The sequence below is a fragment of the Panthera leo genome, chromosome B3 (assembly GCF_018350215.1).
Source record: "Panthera leo isolate Ple1 chromosome B3, P.leo_Ple1_pat1.1, whole genome shotgun sequence".
NCBI lineage: Eukaryota > Metazoa > Chordata > Mammalia > Carnivora > Felidae > Panthera > Panthera leo.
Window position 1 is genome coordinate 109,644,290 of NC_056684.1, and position 18,551 is coordinate 109,662,840.

Here is an 18,551-nt window from a genome sequence, read left to right on the forward strand (position 1 = left end):
AATGCAGTAGTCTGTCACTTTTTAACATATTAATAGAAACAATTCCAACAATAAGGAAGATACTGAGATTTTTGTTCCATGCCAGTCACTGTTGTAAGCACTGTACTCAATGCTCACAGCAACCTATTATTTCATAGATAGAAATAGATATTATAATGCCATTTGCAAATGAGGACATTGATGCCCTGAGAAGTTAAGTAACTTGCTCAAGGTTGTGCAGCAAATAAATAGGTGAGCCAGGGTTCAAATCTAAGCAATTGGTTCTAGTAACCATGCTGTCACCTTTCTGCTAATATAAATCAAATTTTATGGTATTTTTAAGGGTCTAATGAGGCAGCATCATTGCAAACTTCTCCTCCTGAAGTTGAAAAATATACAATATACCAAGTTTGATGGTACAAAGCAAGGGAGGAAGTGTGTTATTTTTCCATTTTAGGAAAATAGTAAAAGTGCTAGCTTCCATTTTCGTTTTCTTCCCGTTTTATGGCGGGACGCAATGTATATCCTGAAAAGATAATGGGCTTTAGAATTGAAATAACTGAGATTTGCTCTCTGACTCTGCTACTTAAGTCATGTAACTTTATAGAGCCTCATTTTTCTTGTCTATAAAATAGACTTAATAATGCCTACATACCCGCATTGTGTGTGTATTTAACATGATGTGATTAAATGTATATAAAATCTTAGCATGATGCCTTGCTTCGGTAGACACTGAACAAGCGGGAGCTCCCTTTAGTCATTAGACTCAAGTGTCCTTTTATACATTAGAGTCGATCATGTCTTCTTAGCTGGACTATACCTGAAAGAGAAGGAAGAACAATTCAGAACTCATAGATGGCTTTTTTTAGTTGGTTAATTATATTTGATTTTGCTTAGCATATTAAAATAAAGCATGAAAGACCTCCTCTTCCACATGCAGACAGCTTACTTAGAAATTTTACTTTAATATCTGCTCCCATGCTGGACTCTAACCAGACTCCAGCCCTGGCATCTAAGAGATATTATTTCACTATTATCTCCTAAGTACCTTTAAGAGTACTTAAAGATCAGAGCCTCCCCGAAAGTGTGGTTATTGTCAGGACACCTCATCAGAGTCCTGATGGAAGGGAGAAAGGTGGCTAGGGACAAATCTTGTTTCCATGCCAGTATGAATTCTGTGGGGCCCGAGGCCCTGGTCACACAAATCACTGAGGGCTATTTTAGTATAAGTGTGAGAAACTTCCTCTATCAGTGGCCACTGACCTGTATTTATACATATTAAGAAAACATGTATTAAGGGACAAATTTTTAAAAGCATATTTTTTCTTAATGACAGATATAATAAATGTTTATTTATCTACTTGGTAAATTACTGAAGCATTTTGTCCACTGGATGTCGCTACTGCATTTGAAAAATAAACTCCATCCTGTGCTTTTATAAACTGAAATGTAATATGAAAGTTAAATTTTTTAGTCTTGAAACGACATGTTCCTTTCTTTTTCCCTGACAGAAGAGGAAGACACCACCAGATGACCCAGACTGATCTTATCTCGAGATAATTTCCTTCGAAGAGAAATCAGGAAGGAATTTGTTATGCAGAATTTAGGATTTGGCCAGAAGATCTGGAAGCATCTAAAGCCTGCTGAGGAATGACAATTTTCAAATGCCTGGTACACAAAATAACTTTAAAATTTTCTGTTAGCTTGTTCCTTTTGGGGGAAGAGTTTCTTTTGATTTGTCCTTTGACTCTTCACGACCTGTGACCTGTTTCCAACCCAGGACCCGGTTCTTCTGAGGATGGAAGGGAGTTGGAACTCCGCTCAAATATTCTTTCCCTTTCTCACATCCCAACCCCTTCTGTGATCCAAGCCCTCAAAACATAAATGATGGTCATCTTTCAATTTTAAAATTATAACACTAAACGTTTCTTTATTCAAGGAATTGAAAGATAAGTCAGAATTTTTCTTTGTTTTCTTGTGTTTATTAATGAAATGGATCCTACCAGCATATTGTTTTTGAGCCCTTGAATATTTCCCTATCCCTGAAGTCAAATTGAAATAGAACAGATGGAAACACAGTAGGATATGTCACACATGCTACACAGGGAAGAATCAAAAGGCTATCAATGCTTTCCAAAACAAGCAAGAGAAAGAGAGAGGAGGGAGGGGGGTGCTGAGTGGGGAGGGGGACAGAATTGTGATCATTCTTGGTATGTGCTAAGTACCACGTGGCTCATAAAACTGTTTTGAGAAGGAAGTTAAGCCCTGAAAAAGGAACCACTCTCTCTATAAATGATATTTTAATAATCTTTTAGTTTAAGAACTCCTTTACTTCCTATTCTAAGATTTCAGTGTAAATGAAGACAAATGGGAAGACAACTTTTTTTTTAAAGTTTTTATTTAAATTCCAGTTAGTTAACCTACAGTGTAATATTAGTTTCAGGTGTACAATATAGTGATTCAACAATTCTATACATCACCCAGTGCTTATCATGACAAGTGCACTCTTTAATCCCCATCACCGATTTAACCCATCTCCCACACTGCTCCTCCCTCCCTCCTTCCCCATAACCATCAGTTTGTTCTCCACAATTAAGTGTCGGTTTCTTGCTTTGACTCTCTCTTATTTTTTCCTTTTGCTTCTTTGTTTTGTTTCTTAAATTCCACATGAGTGAAATCATACAGTATTTGTCTTTCTCTGACTGACTTATTTCACATAGCATTATACTGTGTAGCTCCATTCATGTCATTGCAAATGGCAAGATTTCACTCTTTTTTATGGCTGAATAATAGTCCATTATATATATATATATATATATATACACACACACCACTTCTTGTTTATCCACTCATCAACCGATGGACACTTGGCTGCTTCCATATCTCGGCTGTTGTAAACAAATACTGCTGTAAACATCGGGGTGCATGTTTTCCTTTCAATTAGTGGCCTTGTATCCTTTGGGTAAATACCCGGTAGTGATTGTTGGGTCATAAGGTAGTTCTCTTTTTAACTTTTTGAGGAGCCTCCATACTGTTTCCCAGAGTGGCTCCACCAGTTTGCGTTCCCACCAACAGTGCAGGAGAGTCCCCTTTCTCCACATCCTCACCAACACCTGTTGCTTCTTATGTGGTTAATTTTAGCCATTCTGACAGGTATGGGGAAAGCAATTTTAGGACTTCAATCAAGATTATTTTCCAGTTGCAGAAGATTGAGGAGTTAGAGTTTAGAAAGACATTCTCTGTGACTGGTTTTTCATTTGCAAATTTCTTCCTACCCTGAGAACGATTCAAAATAATGAATTAAGATAACATTTTTTGAAATAGGTTTTTGTTTTAAAAAGTTCTATAGTTTTTACATCATTTTAATAAAATTACATAATTTAAAGTTAATATTCTTATATGAATAACCAACTGAGCCACCCAGGCACCCCACTTTATTCTTTTTGATGCAGTTGTAAATTGGGTTGTTTTCTTAATTCCTCTGATAAATCTCTTTGGCTTTTTTTTTTTTTTTTTTTTTTTGAGAGAGAGAGCACAAGTTGGGGAGGGGCAGAGAGAGGGAGAAACAGAATCCCAAGCAAGTTTCATGCCATCAGTGCTGACCCCAATGGGGGGCTCAAACTCATAAACAGAGAGATCATGACCTGAGCCTGAGCTTAACCAACTGTGCCACCCAGGTGCCCTTCCCCCTCCTGCCCTCTTTGGCTTTTTAATCTGGCTTCTACAATTAAAACTTGGCACATAACCAAAATACAATTAAATGAAAAGTCAACAATAAAATATAGCATGCCCCCAATCACCCTGTATAAATATGGACATCTTAAAATGCACTTGTTTGGAAGCATTTCCAGAATGGTGGAATAAGAATGTATGAAAATCTGCTCATCCACAACAGCAAGAGAACCCTGGAAATTAACCAAAGGTTTACAATGTTCTAGAATCATTTATTAAAACAAAACAAAACAACAACAAAAAAACCCAGTTGAATATCAGTAAGAGCAGCAAGTTTTGTGGCTTTTAACTTGCCTTCTTCCCATCTCCTTTTCTCCATTTGCTGCATAGACTTAAAAATCAGCAGACTTGGGGAGCCTGAGTGGCTTAGTTGGTTGAGCATCTGACTCTTGATTTAGGGTCAGGTCATGATCCAAGATGTGGGATCGAGCCCCACATTGGGCTCTTTGCTGACAGCATGAAGCCTGCTTAAGGTTCTCTCTCTCTCTCTCTCTCTCTCTCGGTCTCTCTCTCTCTCTGCCCCTCTCCCCTGCTCACACTTACTCTGTTTCTAAAATAAAAACAAAAACAAACAAACAAACAAAAAAAAAAAAACCCAGCAGGCACACAATTATGATAGTTGTAAAAACCAGAAGCCTAGGAGTCACTGGTGGGAAAGGGCAGAATGGATCTGAAACTGCCCACTTGTTCCATCCCTAGAGAATTGTCACTGTTTGACCTATTTTAAGCTCCTTGTAAAGCTCCATTCCCAAGGGTAAACTTTATTTGACCTGACTCAGAGCTCACTTTGTTTGAAGAGCCTTATCCTTAGGACATTTGTCAAAAAGAAGTAGTGGCAATTGTTTACATTGCAGATGCATGAGGCAGTGATACCAATTGGAGCTAATAAGAACCTAACCAAAAAAAAAAAAAGAAAAAATCTGGAATGAGATGTCCATGTGGTTCTTTGCAAAGCTCCGAAATATTCCTGGGAACCCAGAAAGACATGTGAATGTGCAGTGCTCTTCTTATGCTCAGCAAAGACCTAAGAAGACCCTAATTCCTCACCTCAGACTGACCTTGGGGCTCTGCTCAAGCAGGAAGTAAAGGCTAAAGCACAATTGTAAACTGCTTACTGGAATATTAAATACATGCTCCAGGGGCACCTGGGTGGCTCAGTGGGTTAAGGGACTGACTTCAGCTCAGGTCATGACCTCGTGGTCCATGAGTTCGAGCTCCATATCGGGCTCTGTGCTGACAGCTCAGGGCCTGGAGCCTGCTTCAGATTCTGTCTCTCTCTCTCTCTCTCTCTCTCTCTCTCTCTGCCCTCCCCCACTCATGATCTGTCTCTCTCTCAAAAATGAGTAAACATTAAAAAAAATTTTTTTTAAAACATGCTCCAACACATACACAGAGCAGTGCTTAGACTGAAATTTATCATTGTAAACACCTGTATTAAAAAAGAGAAAAAATGTTAAATCAATAAACTGACTTTCCACTATAGGAAACTGAAACAGGAGAGCAAATGAAACTTAAAGCAAACAGAAGAAAGGGAAAAAAAAAAATTAGAGTGGAAAAAAATAAAAAAGAATTAAAAAATTAATAAAACCAATTAAACCAAAGCTGGTTTCTTAAAAAGAAAATGAACAAAATTGACAAAATTTTAGGTGGCTTGACCAAGCAAAAAAGAAGTCTCAAATTACTAAGATCAGGAATGAAAGAGGGGACATCAGTACTGACCATACAGATAAAAGGATTATAATAGAAGCTCTGAGGAATAGTATATAAACAAAATAGATAACTTACATGAAATACACAAATTTCTAGAAGGACAAAACTAATAAAAGTGGAAAAAGAAAATGTAAACATGTTTATATATACCTGGACACCTAGCTGGCTCAACTCTTGATCTCAAAGCTGTGGGTTTGAGCCCATGTTGGGAGTAGAGGTTACTTAAAAATACCATCAGAGAGATCCTATTAGTAATAAAAAAACTTCCCATAGGGGCCTCTGGGTGGCCCAGTCGGTTAAGTATTTGACTCTTGGTTTTGGCTCAGTTCATCATATCACAGCTCGTTGGGCTCTGTGCTAATGGCAGCCTTTTTGAGATTCTCTCTCTCTCTCTGCCCCTCTCTCCCTCTCCCCCACTTGCACTCTCTCTCTCTCAAAAACAAACAAACATAAAAAAAAAAACCAAAACTTCCCACAAATAAAAGTCCAGGCCTGGATGTCTTCAATGCTGAATTCTACCAAACCATTAAAGAAAAATTAATATCTATCTTTCACAAAGTCTTCCAAAAAATATAAGAGGAGGGAACACTTCCTAACTCATATTATGAAGCTAATATTGCTCTAACATCAAGATCAGACAAAGATACCACAAGGAAAGAAAACTATAGGCCAACATTTTTTATTAATATAGATGCAAAAATTCTCAAGAAAATACTCACCAGTCAAACTCAGCAATATGGTAAAAGACTATATGCTATAACCAAATGAGATTTTTCCCCGGAAGGCATGTTTTGTCTAGCATACAAAAATCACCAATGTAATGAAACATTAACACAATAAAGGATAAAAAGGGGCGCCCGGGTGGCTCAGTCAGTTAAGTGTCCGACTTCAGCTCAGGTCTTGATCTCACACTCCATGAGTTCTAGCCCCACGTCAGGCTCTGTGCTGACGGCTCAGAGCCTGGAGCGTGTTTCAGATTCCGTGCCTCCCTCTCTCTCTGACCCTCCTCCGTTCATGCTTTGTCTCTCTCTGTCTCAAAAATAAATAAAAACATTAAACTTAAAAAAAAGATAAAAATGTGATCATCTCAATAGATACAAAAGATAATTTGATAAAATCCAGCACACCATATGACTTCACTCATATGTAGAATTTAGGATACAAAACAGATGAACATAAGGGAAGGGAAGAAAAAATAATATAAAAACAAGGAGGAGGATAAAACATAAGAGACTCCTAAATACAGAGAACAAACTGAGGGTCACTGGATGGGTTGTGTGTGAGGGGGGATGGGCTAAATGGATAAGGGGCATTAAGGAAGACACTTGTTGGGATGAGCACTTGGTGTTATACATAGATGATGAATCACTGGAATCTACTCCTTAAATCATCATTGCACTATATGCTAACTAACTTGGATGTAAATTAAAAAAAATAATAAATAAAAAAATTTTTAAATTTCATTTTTAAGTATTCTCTACACCCAACATGCAGCTCAAAGTTATAACCCTGAGATCAAGAGTTCCATGCTGTACTGACTGAGCCAGCCAACCAACCCCCAAAATTCAACATTCCTGATAAAAGCTCTCAGAAGATTAAGGAAAGAAGGAAACTTTCTCAACCTGATATATGACATTGATGAAGAAAACTATAGCTAACAATGCACTTACTGGTAAAAAAACTAAATACTTTCCCTCTAATTTCAGGCACAAAACATGGATATCTATTCTCATTACATCTATCCAACATTGCCCTCAAGTTTCTATCCAGTGCAATAAGACCATTAAATAAATAAATAAATAAATAAATAAATAAATAAAGTCATCAAGATTGGACAGGAAGAAATTAAAATTTCTTTAATGTAGATGACATGACTTTTATGCAGAAGATCCTATTGTATCTACAAAAGAATACTAGAACTAATAAATGTGTTTAGCAAGGTTGTAGGATACAAGATCAATACACAAAAATCAATTGCATTTCTATATACTGCCAGTAAAAACTCAGAAATTGCGGTTTAAAAATGCCATTCACAACGGTATCAAAAAGCATAACATACTTAGGAATAAATTTTTGTTTATTTAAATTTTTTTTTTCATGTTTATCTTTGAGAGAGAGTGTGTGTGTGGGAGGGGACAGAGAGAGAGAGAGAGAGACAGAATCCAAAGCAGGCTCTAGGCTCTGAGCTGTCAGCACAGAGCCCAGACTCACAAACCACAAGATCATGACCTGAGCCACAGTCTGATGCTTAACCAACTGAGCCACCCAGATGCCCTAGGAATAAAATTTTAAAAAGAAGTGTAAGACTTATACAATGAAACTACAGCACATCATTGAAAGAAAGAAGACCTAAACAAATGGAAACACAAGCCATACTAATGGATGGAATATTTAATATTGTGCAGCTGGGAATATGCCTTTAATTGAGCTACAGATTACATGCAATCCCTATAAAAATCTCAGCTGCCATTTTTTGCAGGATTAAGCAAGCTGATCCAAAAACTCATATGGAAACTCATATGGAGATTTCGAATAGCCAAACGATCTTTTGTTTTAAAATTTTTTAATGTTTATTTATTTATTTTTGAAAGAGAGAGAGAGAGAGAGAGACAAAGCAGGGGAGAGGTAGAGAGGGAGGGAGACACAGAATCCAAAGCAGAGCTGTCAGCACAGAGTCCGATGTGAGGTTTGAACCCACGAACTGTGAGATCATGACCTGAGTGGAGGTCGGACGCTCAACCGACTGAACCACCCAGGCGCCCCAATAGCCAAACAGTCTTGAAAAATAATGACAGACTTGGAGGAGTCACACTCCCCAATTTCAAAACTTACTAAAAGCTACAGTAATCAAAATAGTTTGTTGGTGGCATAAGGATAGACATATAGATCAATGGAATAGCATGGAGAATCCAGAAATAAATCCTCACACTCATGGTCCTTGACAAGGGTGCTAAGAAAATTGAATAGGAAAATCATAGTTTTTTAACGAGTGGTGCTGGGAATAACTGGATATCCACAAGTAAAAGGATGAAGTCGAACTCCTACCATCCACAAAAATGAAGTTGAATCTCACATCATTTATAAAAATTAACCAAAAAAGGAACATCAACTTAAATGTAAGAGCTAAAACTATAAACTCTTAGAAGAAAACCTAGGTGAATACCTTTGTGACCTTGAGTGAAGCAATGTTTTCTTAAATATGATGCCCAAAGCATAAAGCATAAAAGAAAAAATAGATCATTGAACTTCATCGAAATCAAAAACTTACGAGCTTCAAAGAATTCCATCAAGAAAGTGAAGACAACCCACTGAATGAGGGAAAATATTTGCAAGTTATGTATCTAATAAACATCTAGGACCCAGAATATATAAAGAACTCTTAACAACAACAAAAGACAAGTCAATTGAGAGAAGTGCAAAATATTTGAATAGTCATGACTTAAAAAAAAAAACAAAAACAAGCACAGGGAAAATGCTTTACATTATCAGTGATTAGAGAAATGCAAATCAAACCACAATGAGCTACCCCTTCACACTAGGATGACTATAATCAAAACAATAGGATAATAATCAAAATAACAGATAGTGAGTATTGGCTAGTTATATGTACAAGTTAAAACACTCATCAGTTGCTGGTGGGGATATTAAATGGCACAGCCACTTTGGAAAAAAGTTTGATAGTCCTTCAAATGGTAAATACAGAGCTATCATACGATTCACCACTCCTAGAGAAGTGGACACATATATTCACACAAAAACTTACACACAAAATATCACAGCAGCCTTATTTGTAACAACCAAAAGATGGGAAAAAGCAAATGCCCATCAATTAATGAATGTGGTATATCTGTATGCAATATCATTTGGCAGAATGAAGTGCTGATACATGCTACAAAACAGATGAGCCTTAGAAAAACACTAAGAGGGGCGCCTGGGTGGCTCAGTTGGTTGGGCAACTGACTTCAGCTCAGGTCATGGGTTCGAGCCCCGCGTTGGGCTCTGTGCTGACAGCTCAGAGCCTGGAGCCTACTTCAGATTCTGTGTCTCCCCCTCTCTCTGCTCCTTCCCTGCTCACACTGTGTGTCTGTCTCTCAATAATAAATAAATGTTAAAAAAAAAATTGAAAAAAAACACACTATTAAAAAAAAAAAGAAAAAGAAAAACACTAAGAGAGGAGCGCCTGGGTGGTTCAGGCAGTTGAGCATCCTACTTCAGCTTAGGTCATGATGTCACCATTCGTGTGAGTTTGAGCCCCATGTCGGGCTCTGTGCTGACAGCTTCGAGCCTGGAGCCTGCTTTGGATTCTGTGTCTCCCTCTCTCTCTGTCCCTCCCCTGCTTGTGCTCTCTCTGTCTTAGAAATAATAAATGAATAAACTTTAAAAATAAATAAATACGGGGCAGCTGGGTGGCTCAGGAAGGGCAGAGAGAGAGGGAGACACAGAATCCCAAGCGGGTTCCAGGCTCGGAGCTGTCAGCACAGAGCCCAATGGGGTGCTTGAACTCATGGACCATGAGATGGTGACCTGAGCTGAAGTCGGATGCTTAATCGACTGAGCCACCCAGGTCCCCCTCATTATTTTATAAAAATTAATTAGAAAATAGATGTTTTTGAAAATTGTTATATTTATGAAACCACATCTTTATGGGGCTGTGCTCATTTTTTTTATTTTATTATCTATTATTAATTTATTATCATATGTGATTATCATTATTTTGATTTGTAATGGCCTGTTATTGGCAAAGAGATTTATGAATAAATGTTCAAAATAAACATGATAGATTAAAAAGAAAACAAAGCTAATAAATTATGGTTTTTAAATTAATGAGGTATACATGGCTCTGAGCTCTTGAGATAAATTTTCATGGTTGTCAGCCAAGAGAAAAAAGAGCAGGAATAGAAGGGAGAGAGGAAAGAATCCAGGAAGGAAGAGAAACAGAGATGGAGAGACAGAACACATAAAAACTAGTGGACAGGGGTGTCTGGGTGGCTCAGTCAGTTAAGTGTCCAACTCTTGATTTCAGCTCAGTTTGTGAGTTCTAGCCCCGTGTTGGGCTATACACTGACAGTGTGGAGCCTACTTGGGATTCTCTCTCCCTTTCTCTCTGCCCCTCCCCTGCTGTCTTTCTCTCTCAAAATAAATAAATAAACATTTGAGAGGAATTAGTGGATAAACAAAAAAAGACAAGCAGATAAAGATTCAGAGGAAAGGAGACAAGCACACATGCGCCAAGGAAGAGGAGGAAGCCCTTTAGTTACAAAGGACTCGACGTAAGAGAAAAATACAATGGAGCTAGACATACAAAGAAGAACAAGGAAAAAAAAGCAAGAAAGAGAAAAAAGAAAAAGACCAAAGAAAGATGATCAGTAGCTTTTTATTATTATTATTATTATTATTATTATTATTATTATTATTATTATTATTTTAACGTTTATTTATTTTTGACAGACAGAGAGAGAGAGAGACAGCATGAGCGGGGAGAGGCAGAGAGAGAGGGAGACACAGAATCCGAAGCAGGCTCCAGGCTCTGAGCTGTCAGCACAGAGCCCGACACGGGGCTCGAACTCACAGACTGCGAGATCATGACCTGAGCCGAAGTCGGACGTTCAACCGACTGAGCCACCCAGGCGCCCCATGATCAGTAGCTTTTAAAGTTTAAGTGCAAAAATTTATTATGTTTCACTGTATCAGCCAGTGACATTTAAAACATATAACTGCTCATTATCAAAACTATTTGAAATTGTAATTAAAATGCTAGCCAAAATTCTAACTTGGTGATTTCCTCTAATCCTTCTGAAGTTCTCCTCTGAATGTGACCATCACAATAATTCACCAAGGAAAAATTATTATTGTAGGTGCAGCTGAGGAGTCCAGAAACACAATTATCACGGTGGCAGGGGTAAGATTCGGAGGATTTCCATTTCTTTTGTGTTAATTATTGTCATAGAAGAGAAATGACCAGAAGAAAGCTATAATTGTCAATAAGCTAGAGCTTAGCAACTTAAAATATACCAAAGCAAGAAAGCTTTATTATTAAATAACAATGAATATGTTGTGTCTCTTTGGACTTCTACTTGAGCAAAGGTGAAGGGGCTACTCTTATTCCTTACAAAGGGAATAAAGCCCACTGCTGTTGGAATTCAAGGTGTTCAAAATAAATACGATTCTATATGGCACTCCAGAGATAATGTCTTAATGGTAACTCCCTCCCCCCCCAAAATTGAGGCGGAAGAAAAAAAAATACAAAAAATAAGCTCATGTAGATTTTAAAAATGAAAAGCATCAACAGTTATGAAGTTCTAAGATATGACATGGCATGAAATACTGATGAGTGGTCTCTATTTCATTCAGGTAAACTTGAATAAGTTCAGGCAATGCAGATGCTTTAAAAACAAAAGGTAAATGAAGTTTTATGAGTTCATTTGGTTTGTAGAAATTCACTGAACTATGTAGTTATAACATATGGTTTTTTCCTGTACACATATTATTCTTTAAGAAATAGTTGTTTTTGAATCAAATCATGTTTTATGCTATTATTTCATTAATATTAAAATATTTACTAAATATCCACACATATGTTCTGCTCTGCCAATACCAAAGGAGGTAAAACACACAGATATAGCCTCAGTCTTCTTGTACTTCTCTTTCTCAGTTAGATAATGTATGTGAAGAGAGACATAAAACAGACCAATAGACACTCAGTGAGCTGACCACTGATGGACACAAGTGCTACATATCTTTGTATACGATAACACCACAGCTAAGTACTAGCATCTTTTCTTTAAGATAATTTGTTTATCCTTTGTTTTTGATTAATTGCCCATGGATCATTTAGAAATAGTATCTGCCCAGGGGTGCCTTTGCTGGCTCAGCTGGTGGAGTGTGGAATTCTTGATCTCGGGGTTATAAGTTCAACTCCCACACTGGGCGAAGAGATCACTTGAAAATACAATCTTAAAAAAAATAATAAAGGAAGAAGAAATAATATCTATTCAGATCTTTCAAAGCCCATCAGATTAATAACTCATTATTAATGGCATACAATGTGCTCTGTCGCCTTCCTTATTCCTTAAACCAATGTTTCTAAAACTTACTGTCTTTCACTTACTATCTTCACAATTTTTGCAATATCATCATGCCAAGTGTGCTATTATTTTAAAAATAATTTTAACTCCGATTCCTTTCATTGTAATACCTACTTTAACCTAGTCCTAAACATTGATATCTATAGAATCACAGATTTGCTTTTTAAAAACGGTATGCGTGGGTATCCTCAACTAAAATAACCACATGAGTGCTCAGTGGTATGCTAACCACACTTAAATAACCACGGTGTTAATCGAGTCAGCTTTGCTATCACCCAGCAAGAATGATAAATGTACCAACATAGAATCCTGCCCTACAGGACATAAGAAGCTCTATCTTCTATCTCAAAAGGTAGTCTTATTTTTTGTAATCTCTTGTAAGTAGACACCTTCCAAGATATGCATAATGAAGAATATATAAGGAAATCTGAGTTTCTTAATTTAACTTGTTCATATATTTCACAGATGAGAATATCTCTTAAACATTTATCTCTGAGTTTTTCTTTCAATTTCTTCAGATTTAATAATTACTGACATTTACTCTAATAATAATGACACAAATATATTGCTGTCTCTTACTTTTTAACATGCAGAACAGTGTAAATCAACCACAGCATCTGTGGAGTTTAAATAATAAGTAAGGGGAAGAATTGGATTGGGAGAATAAATAAGGCTTTCTTTGCTCATTTATTCAACAAATGGCTGCTGCCCTTTTTCTTGGTGCTAAAGATACATCAATAAAAAACTATTAAAAAAATAGGTAAACCACTGTTGTCATGCATACATAATAATTAGTATAATACAAAGTTTTATGGAAAAGTTTTAAAAGACACATTTGTTTTTGAGATGCTTCCACTAGTGTTTTTTTAGTATCTCATTCCTTAAATAGTAACCTAATTTTGAAAATCTCCAAAGTTTTAATTAATATTTTAATTCATATTTATAATAATTATTAAAAATATTCTCAGCATTTGGGTATAATAAAATATTTTCAGGGACACCTGGATGGCTCAGTTGGTTAAGCATCCTGACTTTGGCTCAAGTCATGATCTGACGGTTTATGGGTTTGAGCCTCGTGTTGGGCTCTGTGCTGACAGCTTGGAGCCTGGAGCCTGCTTGGAATTCTGTGTCTCCCTCTCTCTGTCCCTCCCCTGCTCACGCTCTGCCTCTCTCTCTCTCTCTCTCTCTCTCAAAAATAAATAAACATTAAAAAAATATTTCCAACATATAGAAAAGTGCAGATAATAATAGAAGACTTCATTCTTCCATGTATTCAGACTAAAAACATTGGGATCACTGACTCCTTTCACTTACTATGCTTCACAATTTTCTGCAATATCATTATATCAACTATGCTATTGTTTGAAACAATACTTGAACGATGATTAATTTTCCTTTCATTCTGAACCTACTTGATTCCTCTCCTTTACCAATACCTCCCGTATTATGTCGAATGTACCTTCAAAGTATATCCAGAATTCTACCACTTCTCATCATTCCACAGCCACCATCTTGGCCCAAGACACCATCATCTGTTGCCTGAATTATTACAATAGCCTCACAGTGGATCTGACAACTTCTGCCCTTGCCCTCCTCCCCACCCGTAGTGGGTTCTCAACACAGCACCCAAAAGAATCCTGTTAAAATATCAGTCCAATAATATTCTTCCTCTGCTCAAATCACTACAATGAATTCTCATACAGAATAAAAGCAGAGTTCTTAATATTCTATTTCTATGAGTTGTCTGTTTTTGTAAATAGTTGTTGTAGATTCATTTTCACTGTTAGATGATATTCTCTAGTAAGAAAATAACTCATTTTTTTCTAATCCACTCTTTTATCTATGGACGTTTGGGGTCTTTAATTTGTTTTGCTATTATAAATAATGCTGACACAAGAAATGCTAAGGGAGGGGCACCTGGGTGGCTCAGTCGGTTAAGCGTCTGACTTTGGCTCAGGTCATGATCTCACGGTTTGTGGGTTTGAGCCCCCCATCTGGTTCACTGCTGTTGGTGTGGAGCCTGCTTCAGATCCTCTGTCTCGCTCTCTCTGACCCTCCCCTGCTATCACTCTCTCTCTCAAAATAAATACATGAAAAAAAAAAAAAAAGAAAGAAAGAAATGCTAAGGGGAATTCTTAAAGATGTAGACAATGATATAAGATGTAAATTCAGAAGTACAGGAAGGAATAAATAACTCTTACATTTATGGTCAATTGTTTTCAACATGGGTGCCAAGAAATCTGATGGGGAAAAATAGTTTTTTCAGTGAATGGTGTTGGGACACATGAAAATTGGATATTCACATGGAAACGAATGAAGCTGGATTCCCACATCACACTATATGTGAAAATTAACTCCAAATGCATCATTGACCTAAAGGTAAGAACTAAAACCATAAAACTCGTAGAAGAAAACTTAGGTGTGTATCTTCATGGCTTTAGGGTAGGTGATGGTTTCTCAAAAAACATAGTAACAAAAGGAAAAATAGGTAAATTGGACTTTGTCCGAATTAAAACCTTTTGTACGTTATTATTATTATTATTATTATTATCATTATTATTACCTTTTGTACTTTAAAGGAAATCATCAAGAAATGAAAAACCAATACACAGAATGGGAGACAAAATATTTGCAAATCATATATCAGAAAAGGGACTTATATTCAGAATGAGTAAAGAATTCTTACAACTCAAAAATAAAAACACAAACAACCTCATTTTTAAAACGAGCAAAGCATCTGAATAGACATTTCTCCAAAGAAGATATGTAAATAGCCAGTAAGTGCATAAAAGGTGTTCAACATGCAAATGAAAACCACAATGAGATACTACTTGACACATAGTAGAACAGCTAAAATGAAAAAGACAGACAATAATTAAGTGTTGGTGAGAATATGGAAAAATTGGAACCATCATACATTGCTGGTGGGATTGTAAACTGGTGCACTTTGGAAAAATATCTGACTGTTCTTCAAAAAGTTTTAAACATATTGCTACCACATAATCCACAATTGAAGACTTATTCGATTGAGAGGCCTTGGCAAATGACCTATAGTGAGCATTACTTTCTTCATTTATGAACTGAATACTTGTGTGTTGATATTTTATATATTCAAATTCAAACAATAACAACAAAAACCAAATCTGTGGTTTTCCAAAGATACTTATAAGAAAGTGAAAAGTAAGGGGGCACCTGGGTGGTTCAGTTGGTTAAGTGTTGGACTCTTGATCTCAGCTTAGGTCATGATCTCACAGTTGGCGAGTTTGAGCCCCGAGTTGGTCTCTGTGCTAACAGTGTGGAGCCTGCTTGGGATTCTCTCTCCCTCTCCCTCTCCCTCTGTGCTCTTCCCCTGCTCGCTCTCTCTTGTGCGTGAGCGCATGCGCATGCACATGCACCAAATAAAGAAATAAACTTTAAAAAACAAATGAAAAGTCAAATCACAGGCTGGGAGAAAATGTTTGCAAGCTAGTACATAAATATGATGATTGTATAAAGAACTCTAACAACAATATAAAAACGAATAGTCCAATTAAAATGGACAAAATATTTCAACAGACACTTCACAAAAGAAGATATACACACATAAATGTCTATGTAGGCACATACATATATTAAAGTCTAATCAGCAAATGGAAAGCTGCTCAATATCACTAATCATCAAGGAAACGCATATCAAAACCACATTGACATACCTCTTCACATCCATTGGAATGATTAACATTAAAAAGACTGATGATACCAAGTGTGGTAATTGGAAATATTGTACATTGCCCGTGGAAGTGTAAAACGGTCCTATCACTTGGAAAAACAATTTCACAATTTTATATAAAATTAAGCATACATCCACTAAGTTTCATAGCAATTGCACTCCTAGGTATTTACCCAAGAGAAATGGAAACATATGCCTATAATATGATTTGTACAGAATATTTACAGCAGACTTATCTATAATAATCCCAACTGGAAACGATCCAGTAGCCATCAGTGAGTATGATATTAGCTAGCAATAAAAATGAACAAACTGCTGTTACATACGAAAACACAAATGAATCTGTAGGGGCAAGGGCAGGCTGACCCAAGATAGACCACTTTGGCAGGAAGATTATCTTGAGTTAAAAGCAATCAAAATCTAGTAGACTCAGGAAAAGCTCTTTACATGCCCCCTCAACTACCTACTTGTACCAGGAAGAGAGCTATTCACAGAGATTCCTCCTTATCTAAGAAACTTGTCTGCAGAGCAGAGCAACCTTTGTTTTCCAAACGTCTCCTCTCACCTTCCTGCTAATGGTCCTCCTTTTCTTTGTATACCCCTAACTCTACCCTTCTCTTTACCTCAGATAAGCCTGATGTTGCCTGTCTCTGAAATTCCATATCTATGTGGATTCTGTATACCTATAAAGGTAAATTTGATTTTCTCCTGTTAATCTGTCTCATGTCGATTTGATTCTTAGTCCAACTAGAAAGACCTTAAGGGGGTAACGGAAATTTCTTCCCCCACAACAAATCTCAAAAACATTCTTTTAAGAGAAAAAAAGCCCACACAAAAGAATTTGTACTGTATAATTTCATTTATATAAATTCTAGAGCAGGTAAAACCAATCTATGGTTGCCTGGAGGAAGGAATTGACTATGAAGAGGCACAGGAGAGATTTCTGGAGTTATGTAAATGTTCTACATTTTGATTGTGGAAATGGTAGCATGGGTATATATGTTCACCAAAACTCATCGAACTGAAATCTGTGCATTTTATTCTAATTAGATTATTCCTCAAACAAGTTTATTTTAAAAATAATACTACGAGAAACATATACCTGAGTCATTTTTATACATATACATTTTTGGGCATATCACATACATGTACATTTTGTGCTGGTCCCAGATAGACACAGTGTATACCTAGAAGTGGAAATCTTCCATCTCAGGCTTTGCAAATTTTTAGTTTTACAAGATAACGTGAGTTGATCTTCAAGACAACTTTACCAACTTACACTTGCACTAGCAGTGTCTAAGAGTTCCTGTAGATCTATGTCTTCATTAGCACTTGATACTTTCTGATTTCTTCATTTATCCAGTAGCTAGTGTGTAAAATGTTACCTCACTAGGGTCTTATTCTAACTTTTCTGAGTAGTAATAAGGTGGAACATTTTTTCCCACTTATTGACCCTTGAGATTTTCTCTTCTTTAAAGTTGCAGTTCGAGTATTCTATTTGTCTACTATTTCCAATCTATTTTGTACAAGTTCTACATGTTGTTAACCTTGAAAATGAAACTTCCCAGTTATTTTATTAGCAAAAGGTGAGTTTTTTTCAGCAATAGCAAGGAATTGCAATTTGGGAAAGCTAGCTTTGGCAAAGTCTATAGGCAAGTCCAACAAACAAAGGAGAGCTACACTCCTTTATAGAGGAAAGGGGGATGTTGGAAAAGCTGTTATAAACAAAAAAGTCCATTGGCATAAATTGGGAGTTGGAAGTATAGTAGCTTTTCATTGGCTGAGTTATGACAGTCTGACAGTTTCTCATTGGCTGGGCTATTGCCAGGGGAGGAGGTATCCTTTCTTCCTCTTCCAAGATAATAAAGTAGCATCCACCTGCAAGGTGCCTCTCTTCCTGTTGGGTCTGCAATTAACAAGTAGTAGGGCATGAGAGCTCCCCCTACTGAACCTGCTGACTCCATTTTAGTGACGTTTCCCTTAATTTTCACAATATATTCTGGATTCTAGATTTTTGTTTATTGTGTGTGCCAAAAATATCTCCTTCCTGTGATTTGTCTTTTCAGCTCTCCCTCCACCTTTTTCTGAGAGAGAGAGAGAGAGAGAGAGAGCACTTGAGCAGGGGAGAGGGCAGAGGGAGAGAGAGAGAGAATCTTAAACAGGCTCCATGCTCAGCATGGAGCCCGATACAGGGCTCCATCCCACCACCCTGGAATCATGACCTAGACCAAGATCAAGAGTCAGATGCTCAAACAACTGGGCCATCCAGGTGCCCCTACATCTAAATCTTTAATCCAGTATCTTAGTGTGGGTAAGGCTAAGCTTGTTATGGAAAA

General features: G+C 36.9%; 1 long non-coding RNA gene across 9 annotated transcripts in view; it reads left to right on the plus strand.

The window, feature by feature from the left end:
• LOC122222808 overlaps positions 1-14,231 on the plus strand; it is an 83,009-nt gene extending 68,778 nt beyond the window's left edge. For 2 of the 9 annotated variants that reach the window (XR_006203878.1, XR_006203881.1), the window contains exon 6: positions 1,491-1,971. This is a non-coding gene — a long non-coding RNA (uncharacterized LOC122222808). Of the gene's footprint in view, positions 1-1,490; positions 1,981-11,276; positions 11,321-11,772; positions 11,820-14,010 lie in introns of those variants that run through there. The other 7 variants (XR_006203882.1, XR_006203885.1, XR_006203877.1 and 4 more) reach the window with 6 other exon arrangements.
• The last annotated feature ends 4,320 nt before the right edge of the window (positions 14,232-18,551 follow it).